At 41.1% G+C, this 11,170-nt stretch overlaps 1 long non-coding RNA gene across 1 annotated transcript; it reads right to left on the bottom strand.

Moving 5' to 3' along the window:
• Positions 1-3,344: 3,344 nt before the first annotated feature.
• LOC136356813 (uncharacterized) lies at positions 3,345-5,854 on the bottom strand. The gene is made up of 3 exons (XR_010741819.1): positions 5,260-5,854; positions 4,842-4,921; positions 3,345-3,705 (listed from the first exon to the last, which is right to left on the bottom strand). It is a non-coding gene; the product is annotated as an uncharacterized lncRNA (long non-coding RNA).
• Between the last annotated feature and the right edge of the window lie 5,316 nt (positions 5,855-11,170).

Genomic DNA, 11,170 nt, shown 5'->3' with positions numbered 1-11,170 from the left:
CCCCGCCCTACCTGGCTGTCAGCGTACCATCTCAACTAATCAACATAGACTCTCCACTAGCTCCGTATTTAAGTTGAGATCTCTTCACTTAGATTTTCAAGGTGGGCCAATGGAATTTATTAGGATTTAATTGGGCCTAGCCCATTAATCTAACATTTCTTTCTCAACTTCGGCCACCGTCGCTGTTGTCGTTATCTTCTTCTCCGGTGAGCCACGATTCAACATTCGCATGTGTAGCTTCATAGGGACCTCTCTAATGTTGTGGACATGCATGCATGCCAGCCCTTCGGGGAGATTTTGCTGTGTCCATCTTTCCGAGCAGGAGCGCCGCCGCCGTCCAGACCCAGGCACCGCCACCGCCACCAAGCTATCTCGGATGAACCGGATAATTTTTGGTCAAAAGCCAGTGAATCAGAGGCTTCTGAACAGGTGGTCCCAACGAGCAGATGGTCCCGGCTAGAAAGAGACGCTGCCCACTAGGCCCCAAGTCATGCATGCGTCGAACCATGGTTGCCCACTAGGCCCCACTAGCTCACCAGTCACCACCTATGGGCTAAGGGTGTGTTTGGTTACCTACACTAGGGTTGGCTCACATCCACACGTGCAGTGGATGGGTGTTTGCAAAGCCACCACGGCTGACTCTATGCGTGCAAAATCGCTTCTCTAGCCAGGCCCGAGGGGAACGCTCGAATTGAGATTCACTTCTCGTCTAGGCCGAGGCCATGTTGGCGTAGGGACGAGCATGTATAGAGCGGGATGCGCGCGTGCAGTAGGCAAGAGGGGTCGCATATCCCCTTACCTCCCTCACCCCATTTGCATGCTTGACTCCTCCCAAGTCATCGACGCCTCCATCGTTGTTTTCTTCAGCAGGTGCTACGGGTGCCACCTCAGATCTGGCTGCTTCGTGAGTGGTGGGGGTGGAGTCTTGGAGGAGCAGCAATCGAAGGGAACAAGGAGGTAGGGCTGTGGTCATCACCGCTTGGGCCTACACCATCTTTCTCTACCTCAGATTCCTCTCTTCCTCACCTTTCTTCTTCCTCACTCCTACCACCCTCTCCTCCTTGGAAGCCAAAGGCACCAAATTGGATGGCCTGGAGGCTGGAGCAGGAGGCCACAGGATCCAATTACTACCGTGACGGCGGTGAGCGTAGGAGGCCCTGTCGGAGATGCCAGGTCAGAGGAGAGAGACCGGATGCGAGGCGAGTTGACGGCAATGACAACGAGGCACCACGTTCGATCCCATAGATGGTCGTAAGGCCCGCTCGGCCCAGCCCGGCCCGAGATGATCATGCCAGCACGGCACAGCCGGCACTTCGAGCCATGTCGTGCCGGCCCACAGGCTGCACCTCAGGCCCAGGCACAGCCCACCAGTAGTCTGGCCGTGCCATGCCGGCCCAAAGGCACGGGCGGCCTATCGTGCATTGTTTAAAATAAGTCTATTTCCTGTCCCTCATCTTTGGGCTTTGACATATATATAGCTAAAATAAGTCTATTGTACGTCCCTACTCTTTGGGCCATGCCATATAATATATCTATTTCTCCACTATATTCTTTGTACCGTGCCTTACATATGGTTGAAAATAAGTTTGTTTCACATCCCTAAACTTCATGCCGGGCCATGCTGGCCCAGCGTGCCGAGATAGCAGTCCAGGCACGGTACGGCACGGCTGTTAGGCCGGACCGGCACGGGCATGACCCGAGTCTTGCGGTGCCTGGGCCAGGCCAAATCACCGGGCCTTGGGCGTGCCCTCGGGCCATATGGCCATCTATAGACGATCCCCTTTATTTCTACCTCCCATCTTTTTCTTTTTTTTCTTTTTTATTTGTTTTTCTCAGGTAATAAATTACAGATTAGTTGACCGGTTCGTCTTATAAACTTGTTTTTGAAGAAGTCTATTTTTTACTACCAATTTCACTATGAAAATTGAAAAAAAAATCAATTATATGGAGAATCACTATTGCTATATAGTAGAGGTAATATAAACTTGTCATATGATATTGTAGAGGTAAGCTCACCCAACTAAATGAAGAGGTCTATGCTCAATGCCATACGACCAACAAAACAAAATCTCTTCCCAACAGTATCTATCATGCAAGTAATCAAACAAAATCTCATCCCAGCCAAACTAAACAGATGGAAACAACCAAACAGTATCTCCTCATCAAGGTTAAACTCTGATTCCATGAGAGAGATGGGCCAGGCTAAAGGAATGCAAGCAAACAAACTCACCCTAAGCCAATTAGGGACCACCCATGCACCTAATTAGTGAACAATATTCACACCAAATGAAGGCTCGGTTCTGTAGTCGAACTGCATGACCAGACGGTCAAACCAAGGGCTCGACCAATTCGATGGCCGGTCCGACTTTTTGCACTTTGTTCGGCTGTCAAGTAGGGAGAAACCAGAACTTGACATCTAATCTTCATTCATTATTCATTTTAAATTCAGTTTCAGATTTCAGATTTGAGAAATTAAAAAAATTAGAACTTAACAATTTCAGAACTTGACAACATTATATGACATGACAATTTTAGAACTTTACAACTTCTGATTTCAGTACTAGAGTATTTTGGTGACAATTCAACACTTCATGTTCACAAGTTCATATGACATAACTTGACAATTTTAGAAGTTATCAATTCTAGAACTTGACAACTTCAGATTTTAGATGTATAGCACATTTCAGTGACAATTCAGCACTCCATGCTTACAACATTAGATTGCATAACCTAACAATATCGGAACTTGTTGATTTCAGACCTTGGAAACATTAGATTTCTACGAGAGAGTATTTCAGTGGCAATTCAGTACTTCATCCAATCGATGAATTGCACAGCTTGATTGTATAGGTCTATAGGACACAACAAGCTTATGGGAAGATTACAGTGCATTTTCAATGTATTCTTCTTGATGTGCATGATGTTATAGCGTTACCCTCCATTATGCTTCATGATCTCCATCACGCAACCCTGCTGGGTTGGGAAAATCTGGTTGGCCCTTTCCAAAGGGTACTTGCGATATGCTTGATCAACCTTTGTTACAATTTGATCAATATTGTTAGGAGGGCTGTTCTAAAACAATGCCTAGATTGTTGTAAAAAAAGATATAGTGCATTAAGATCAGGTGAGTTCGGAGGTTGGCATGTTAGTCATATGTTCCACCCATCTATTTGAGGAATTTCTACAATTTTGGATCGTTTTACGTCAATGTGCGTCTTTTGTTGTCTTGTTGGAGTAATTTGGACATTCCTCTTCCTTTGGCTTTCCACTTTACCTGGATTGCAGGCAAAACCTTGTTGTCAAGGAATTATCGGCTAGTTTCCTTAGTAACGGACATCATCGTCTTTGTTATTAATAAGCTACCTCTGGTAGCAAAAATAATTTTAGCATAACTTGATCAATTAAGATCACAAATTTAAAATATACACGAATGTCATACTTTTAGGCCTATTGTCACGCCCGGAAATTCACTAATAATTTCCGAACTAATTTGTGCATAAAATCCTCGTCCAGGAATCAGCCGAGGTACATAAACTGACAATTTAATATACAAATCCATCATAATAATAACGTTACATACTTACAAAACAAAAGAAAAACAGCAGCGGAATTAACGGTCTAGCGATGGCTTCAGCTCCACTCCCACAGGCAACTCAACTGGGGTATAAGCCAAACGTCTTCTCCTTCTGGATCCTTTTTCTTCAACTGAGGTTGATTGATTATTGCAAGAATGAGCATATGACATACTCAACAAGCCACACAGCAAATATGCAAGTGCACAAGGATACCAAAGGATGGCATAATATAGGCTCATTTGCAAAAGCAGCATTTAGCAAACATTTAAGAGTAATAAAACAGTAGAGTAATTTAATCATTAATTTCAATCAACACTGAACAACACGCCCATGCTGCTCAGGCCCAACCATTCTGAACAACCATACCCGGCTGTACAGATCTAACTCTAAACCAGGAGCTAAACAAATTATTACCAGTTATAGCATCAATAATTATTGTGAGAGGCATGAGACTAATCACGAAAAACATTGCTCAACTCGCCCATAACCGCGGACACGGCTATTCGAATAGTTTTACTCTGGCCAGAGGTGTACCACTGTACCCACAAGACACAGCCTCAACATCATGTCTACCATGTGTCGCGATACTAGAAGGTACCCGAATAGAGGCTGTGACAATACCCTCTGTACAACACAACTCACCACAGTGCACCATTCCTGGATCATAATCACCCCCTTATAAAACAAGGCATGGACTCCCCAGCGACCCCCATGGGCTTATCTCCGCCACTTCTCAGTCTGGTGCTCCGCAATGAACCATGCTATACAAAAGGTAAAGCCGTTGCCCACGCTGGCTTGTGGTTGGCACGATTAATGTTTCACAACAACAGTAGCTCGTGAACCGGTCCTTAATTGCCATGAACACGACCTTCAAAACCATGTGCTCACAACCCACCATTAATCATATTTTAATTACCAATTAATTATCATAACACGATTAACCATCGTGAGCTACCATTAAATATATCCATAAATAATAATGTAGTATATATGATTCATCCTATTAGTGAGCTAATGTTTCTAAGCATGGCTAAGCAATTATATCTAACATCTAGTTGAACCAATATATATAAAGCTCAACTAGTCAAATTATAATATCCCAAGGTATCAAGGAATAGAGTAATCAATGCAAACAGGCCATAACAAAGGAATAGATTCACACCACCCAGTGACATTCGAAAATAAATACACACTTGAAATAAATAGGGAATTTAAATATAGGATCAACATGCTCAAAGGATTGTATTTAGGATCTGTGTGACTTGCCTTGCAATAATCGGTCTTCAATTAATCTTCTGAACACTCCCGACGCACTCACGAACCTTCGCAACGACGGAAACGACAAGCTAACACGCAAAACGAAGAAAAAGACTAATAAAAACCAAATAAACAGTACAAAAACAAGCATAAACAGTACATATAAAGTAAACAAACATGTAGATCATGATTTTAGATGAATTTAGCAACTTGAACCACTCAAAACCGAGTTACGATGATTTAGTTATGAATTTCCGAATATTTAATCTATTAGAAAAACAGGAAAAAGAAAAACGATGATGACGTCATGATGACCTCATCAATGGCCAAACCAAGATGGCGACCTCGCCGGAGATTGGATGGTCGGCTGCGACTTTGGAGGACATGTACACGTAGAAGACGACGAGACGAACCCAACGGTACTCACCCTCGAACCAAACGACGAACGACGACGGCCGGCGACGAGGTGGACGGCGGGGGCGGCTTCGGTCGGCGGTGGCGCCGGAGCTGCGGTGACCGGCGACAGCGGGGAGGGAGCGGCCGAGCTTGCCCACACCTCGGCGCACCTTACGGCGGTGACGGCGACCGGCGGCAACGGCGGAGGCGGCGGCGCGACACGGATGGAGCTCGGCCGGCGACGATGGCGGGGTGGAGCACGTGGCGGCGGCGCTACGAGGCACGGGAGATCACGGGAGAGGGGCAAACGAAAGAGGAGGACTAGGGGGTCCTATTTATAGCCTTGGATTGAAGAGATCGGACTCCTCCCGCAAGAAATCGATCCGGGAAATCAAAAACTCGGTTTTGGAGATAAACTCGAAAACGAGTTCGATTCGGATAAGATACTCAACGATTAGCTCCGATTTTTGGGGTAAAGATAGAGGAGGATAAGAGGAATATTTCCCCTCAACTAAATTGGAAAAAGGAGCAACGGGGAGGCGAGATTTGGAAGGAGGAGGCGGCGGCACTGTGCACGGCACGGCTGGCTCGGGCTCTGCCTGAGCTGGAAGATGAACAGTATATCAGGGAGGAAAAGTAGACTTCTTGCCGGGCTTTTCTTTTCTCAGCCTGATTAGAAGAGGGAGCTAAACCAGACTTTGGCTGAGAGAAGAAGAGAGGATGCAGGCTCGGGTTGGACCGGCGGAAGAGAGAGGAAGGAAAGGAATGGGCCGATTCAGCCTAAGGACAAGGGAGGAGAATTTTATTACTTTTCCAATTAAAATAATCACTTAAATGATCTTTGAATTGTTAAAAATACTTCCAATGCTCAAATAATTTCAAGAAAAATCCTGAAAATACTTGGACACTCAAAGTACTTAAAAAAAATTATAATTAGACCATTTAATAATTAATTTAATATGTGGGTAATTACTGAAATGCTCTTTGTAAGATTAAAATTAGGAATTGAGCTCCGAAAAAAATCCAAGAAAATTCCAGAGAGTATAATTAACCATGAAGAATTTAATAAAAATTAAATCCATCCATGCTTTATATTTAGGAAATTTTATTTCCCACATTTAGCTTCACTTGTAAATTAATGAACATTTAATATAAATTATAATAATAATTTATTAAATAATTTATAAATCCTGAAACAAAAATCAGGATGTGACACCTGTTTATGCTTGATCTGTTAGCTGGTTCTACATAAACGGAGAGCAACATACCAATTTTCCCATCAAATACATATTTACCTTGTTGTTAACACCAAAAATTGGTAAGATTCTTTAGCGGATTCGGCTAAGAAAAGAGCACATTTAGCCGATTGAAACTTCCCTAGAAGAGACCGAGTTTAAGAAAGAATCGTGAAGACTATGGCATGGCGGCATAATTCTATCTATTAATTAGGTAGGATTTAGTAGTTTCCTTTTATTTTTAGGAAAGTTTCTTTCTTGTCCAATAAGTATCTACCCATGGGTATAAATATGTACACATGGAGTCATTGTAAACTATCTTACATATCAATACAACTACTTTCGCCGCATCGCCACCCTCTTTTCCGAGGATTTTACTTATCATCCAGTGGAAGATGGCACCTGACGCGGGGCTGCATTAGCTTTTGATCTCCGGCGAAGGGGTAAGTCCTATGTTCCATCGGCCCAGACAATTGTATCGGCTACATTGGTGTGCTTCAAGGCTGCATCGCTTCGATCTCTTGGATCGCTTCGGTTCGGTTGATATATTTCCCTACATATTTATCATATATCTTAGCTAATCTAGTTTAGAATCTTAATTTGATCATATCAGCTGAGATTCATTTTAGGGTCTATGTTAGTATTGGCTAAATTATCTAGCTAGATTAAATTAACTAAGATATTCACCACCCTAAAAATTAGTCAAATGCTTGATTGTTTAGACTTTATGCTTCTTTGCATACTCCGCGATGCATCATTCCTAGCTGTGCTTAGAATCATAAAGGCTAACCTGTTTTTAATTATAGTAACGGTTTCATCGGGGTTTCAGCCGATAAGTTATATGGACGTTGCATCGGCTTACAAGGATTACATATAAGTCGGTTTGAGCCAATCGCAACAAAGGTTTTAATGTTTATCTAATCTTGTGGATTTTATGACATCAGACCTCCAGCCGATGTATGCTTTAACCTTTGGATCAGGTCGCTTATTCTATCATATCACTATTAGCTGATTGGTTTCTACCGGATTATATTGTTATTTTGTTACATTACCATCAGCCGATTGTCTTTATATCGTATCTACATTGGACATATAAATGATTGCTCAAAACCCTATTGGCATCGGCTAGTATCAGCATTGACTGGAACTACTCCGTCGGCTTGTCAGCCAATCAGCTATTTGATCTGTTGTTTACATATCTTGTCAGTTGTAGGATCAAACTGGCTGGCACACCCGTATCTTATCAATTTTTGGACCTACACTGGAGCAAAGCAGATCTCCTAGGCCGTTGCTGTTGTCGACTTAGTTCGTGCTAACACAGTTCCGGCACCATCGACCGAGCACGGATTTTTCGTCAATACTTGCTCGTCAAATTTGGGTCGAGTAACCACAACAATGAACATCAAGTATTTGCTCTTAACCTCTCTTTCCGTTCTTGGTTCGACATTATTGGTGAATAGTATTTCTAGTTCTGTCTTGTCCTGTAGAACTATTTTTTTTTATCTGTGTACACATTGCCGTGCATTGGATTGAATTTAAGTTAATTTCTAAAATCAATCCTATATTGTTAAAGGCAATGTTCAATACATGTTCAGATTTGAGAACAAGATGTGTAATACTCCATGTTACAGAACTAATCAAATCACAACAGTTTCGTCCTTAACAATATATGATTGATTTCTGAACTTAATTTAAATTCAAGCTAGTGCGTAACATTGTGTACATTGATGAGAAATAGTTCTATAGGACAATGCAGGACTAGAAATACTATTTCATCAACATTGAACCAAGACCGGAAAGAGGGGTTAAAAGCATATACTTCATAGAGAAGGTGATGTTTCTTGTTGCGGTTACTCGGCCCCGATTTGACAAGCATGGTAGTTGTGTATTTGATGGTGAAATTAGTACCTTTTCCATTGTCTTTTTAGAGCTAGCTAAGAGATCGAGTACAAATAAGGCCCAACGGTATGACATGTACGTGTAGTTTAAAGTTGCCATCTTAATTGATCAAGTTATGCTAAAATTGTTTTTATACTACCATAGGTACCTTGGCAAACCACCAAATGTTCAAAAATCATCCAGGAAAATAATAAGTGTCATCAAGCTTCACGGTTACAACAAGTTTAACACAGATTTTGTTACTCTAGCTCACATCATTAAACTAATAGCAGCAAACAAACAAGTCATCTTCTTCTCTGCAGTAGCAAGCTCGCTACCACTGTTGACTAGGGATGAAAACGGAGTGGATACGGATGGATAATGCTCATACCATATTTGTTTTCATTTTTTTTACCGGATACGAAAATGAATACGGATAGCTTGAATACGGAAACAAATACGGATTATCTTGAATGCAAATAAGAATCGAATATGATCGGACACGAATACGGAAATATTTTTTTCTCAGGACACAAATGCCAACTCAACTTCTAATAGAAACAAATATCAACATATATAATTAGCTCATTTTATATAAAAATGAAGTATAGTTTATAAATATTTTTTAAAATTGAAATAATACTAAAAGTATGGACTAGTGTTAAGAGATAAACTACTATTAAAATCTATAAAGGTATATTAAAGGTTATAGAGTTAGAAAGAAATAGGGTATGACTCATGGCTTCTGCGGATATCCGAATAGTACTGTTCACCGGATATCCGAATTATTATCCGTATCCGACAGAAACCCCAATAACATATCAGTATTCGTATCTGGGAGACAATATCCATATTTGTATAGCTATCCATATCCGAACTATCCGATCCGAAAGGTATCCGTATCAGTTTTTATCCGGAGCAGATGGAAATTATTCACTCCGTTTTCATCCCTACTGTTGATCCTCTTGCACTGGTAACACTTCCCTATCGGTAAATCTAATTGGAGAGGCCTCTCCAGTTAGTCTTAACTAGAGACACCCACGTGCTAGTATTTTAGGAGTTTTGATTGCTATTAATCCATTAAGCAAGTAGGGGAAATATTCATATCATCTATGCTTCAAATAAAATTTTCTCTTAAATTACTCATCCGATTTACAATCCGATTATACCGTTGTGTTCGTAATAATTAAATCTTTACAACAAGATCTCACATTATTATATTTTGATAAAAAATCACAAATTACTTTTATGATACGTCTAACTTACTTTTAGATTTCACTAAGTTACTTCTTAGACATATAAAAGTAAATTAAGTAAAGCCTAAAATTAATTTACATATATTATAGAAGTAACTTATAACAAAACAAAAGTAACTTTAATTAATGCCTTTTTTATTGAACAAATTATCATATATATATATATATATATATATATATATATATATATATATATATATATACGTATATATATATACGTATATATATATACGTATATATATATACGTATATATATATACGTATATATATATACGTATATATATATACGTATATATATATATATACGTATATATATATATATATACGTATATATATATATATACGTATATATATATATACACGTATATATATATATACACGTATATATATATATACACGTATATATATATATACACGTATATATATATATATATATACGTATATATATATATATATACGTATATACGTATATATATATACGTATATACGTATATATATATACGTATATACGTATATATATATATATATATATATATACGTATATATATATACGTATATATACGTATACGTATATATATATATACGTATATATACGTATATACGTATATATATACGTATATATATATATACGTGTATATATATATATAAGTTATTTTTAGATTTGATTAAAATACTTCCTATACATTCATAATGCTCTAAGGTGATTACTTTTATTATTTTTTTAGTTAATTCCATAATTTATGCTGATTAATTTAATTTCTAGATAGAGCCATGTTTTTATCTCTACAACGGATTTACTTCAAATGACATGCTAAAGTTACTTTCGTTTTGTTCTAAGTTACTTCTATAATATATGTAAATTACTTTTAGCGTGTGTTTGGTTCTGGGACTAGGTGGGATGGGATGAAACCATCCCTGATTTTAGGATTGGGATGATTCCATTCGGGTGTTTGGTTTGTAGAATAGGACGATTCCAGTTTTTTATTTGGTTGAAGGAGCAAGGGAGGGATGGGATGAGCGCCGTTTGCAACCACCGACAACGCCGTTTGCAACAACCATGGTCGACGCCGCCTCTGCTCACCTCCGGACGTGGTCGCCGCCGGCCTCCATGATGGCGTTGATGAGCTTGGTCTGGTCGGGGACATGGGTCGCGCGCACCGCGGAGATGATGGTGTCGGCATCGCAGATGAGCGGGCGGAGGAGCGCGACGACGACGGACGGGATGACCCAACCGAGCGCTGGCTGCGATGGTGTTGGCCTTCGCGCAGAGCAGCTGCGGCTCCGCGACGACGACGGCGACGAGGTCCGCGCGGGAGAGGGAGAGGGAGAGGCCGGTGGAGAGGAGGGCGAGCATGGCCACCATCGCGGTCAGGCGGGCGGAAAAGCGCGACGACGCACGGTCAGCCCGTCGCCGAGTTCCCCGCCGGATCCGTCGCCGCAACCCTCCTCATCGCCGGATCCGCCGCCGCCGCCTTCCCCACCACTGGATCCGCCGCCACCGAGCCCCCCGCCACCACCGTCGCCGAGCACCGCCGACGTCGCCCTAGCCCACCGCCGCCGCTGTCGCCCGAGC

This window comes from Oryza sativa, chromosome 6 (genome assembly GCF_034140825.1).
Source record: "Oryza sativa Japonica Group chromosome 6, ASM3414082v1".
In the NCBI taxonomy this organism is placed as follows: domain Eukaryota; kingdom Viridiplantae; phylum Streptophyta; class Magnoliopsida; order Poales; family Poaceae; genus Oryza; species Oryza sativa.
This window is presented reverse-complemented; position numbering and strand designations above follow the sequence as displayed.